The sequence below is a fragment of the Coregonus clupeaformis genome, unplaced genomic scaffold (assembly GCF_020615455.1).
Source record: "Coregonus clupeaformis isolate EN_2021a unplaced genomic scaffold, ASM2061545v1 scaf0767, whole genome shotgun sequence".
In the NCBI taxonomy this organism is placed as follows: Eukaryota; Metazoa; Chordata; class Actinopteri; order Salmoniformes; family Salmonidae; genus Coregonus; species Coregonus clupeaformis.
In genome coordinates, this window is record NW_025534222.1 from 208,173 (window position 1) to 210,000 (window position 1,828).

Below are 1,828 nucleotides of genomic sequence, written 5' to 3' on the forward strand. Positions count from 1 at the left end.
TTGCATTCCCAATAAAACGTTTCACTAATGTGTGATTGAACGTTAAACCCTTCATGACCAGCTGAAATTGCCGCTGCAACACTTCGAATGGTGGATGGCGATTTCTGCTTATCAAACATAAACTTTCGGCCACGGGCAGTGCGTCGAATCGTCTCTTCCCAATGGCGGATCGTCCTGTTGTCTCAGGGAGAAACTTGACATGAGATCTGCCTCTACGTTCAAGTAGCCCGGAATGTGCGCTGCTCTCACACAGCGAAGGTGCTTGTGCACCCACAGCCACAATTCCTCTGCCGCCCGATGGAGGGCAGGAGACCTGACCCCTCCCTGGCGATTTATGTGAGCTACTGTGGTCCGGTTGTCTGATCAAACCAACACATCGCGACCCCGAAGGGTAGACGCGAAGTGGTTAAAAACCAGTTGAACCGTTTCCAACTCCATGAGGTTTATGTGCCGACCTGGTTGAGGCCATGCACCACCTATCGCTTGAGACTGACATGTCCCCTCCCCATCCAGTTAGACAGGCTTCTGTATACACTGGAATGTAGGATGGCACCTTGCCCATCGGGACCCCGTCGCGTGAAAACGCACGGGTTCCTCCAATAGTCCAGGTCTGCTCTTAGCGAGAGAGGAACCACCACCAACCGATGACGTTGACGCACTGGGTCTAGTCTTAGTTAGGGCGAACCACCGCTGTGTTCTGCGCATGTGCAGAAAACCCCAGCGGGACCACAGGGTGGGCTGCCGACATGAGACCCAAAAGTGACATGATCGATAGCGCCGTTACTGTGTAATTCGGACGACACTCCCTCAGGGCTAGTACCAATGCTGCCCTTCGAGGGTCCGAAGTCGCGCCCTCATCATTACAGTGTCTAGCTGTAGTCCCAGGTAGACTATCTGATGACTGGGCCAGGGTGCGCTCTTTTCCACCATTATAGCGAACCCCAGACGCGTGAGATGAATCACTGTCTGTGTCGTGTAAGTAAAGCGTCAGCTCTGCTGACGGGCGAACACTCGCGAGGTCGTCTAGGTAGGCTAATATCCTTATCCCTTGACAACGCAGCGGTTCCAATGCCGCCTCCACACATTTGGAAAAACGTTCGAGGTGCCAGGACGTACCCAAACGGCATCCTCTTGAACTCGTACGCCCTCTGTGGCCCACGCCGCCGCTATTCCCCAGCACTGGGTTGGTGAAATAGCCCAAGGTGGGCCCCCTTTGAAAGGGAGAGGACACATCAGCTCGTTCTGGGTGAATCGGGGGGCTTTGATACGATGGTTACGACCGTAACTCCAGTAATCTTGCCCTCCGTGAACGCAGCCGGGTCTGAACTGCACTGTCTGAGGTACTGGCCTGAGACAGAGCGCTCTTCCCAGAAAGCGATTGCGTCATCATGTCATTGTCTGACTGAGACTGCCGCTTGGCATGAGACTTATCCTTTACAGAACTCAACAGAATCTGAAAGGTGTGATCTCTGACTGATACCACACGGTGGTGCCACAATGCCTCTTTACTGTTCCTAAGCGGCTGTTCAACGACACACTCAATGTGTGGTGAGCTGCGCTCAGAGCCATGGGCATTGATACGTTCAGAATAAGCCGGAGGCGTCCATACCTTGGTTATACCTGTAACCCTGGTATTCCCGCTCTCCGTGAACGTCGCACGGGTCTGAACTGCGCTGACTGAGGCATTAGCCTGCAGCAAGGCGTCATTCCCGGCTAGCGGCTGCGTCTTCATGTCACATTGGGACAGAGACAGCTGCCTGCTGAATGTGAGGTATCCTTGAGATAAGCCAAGACGGTGTCTTGGTATCTTTCCTTCCTTCACCTCCTG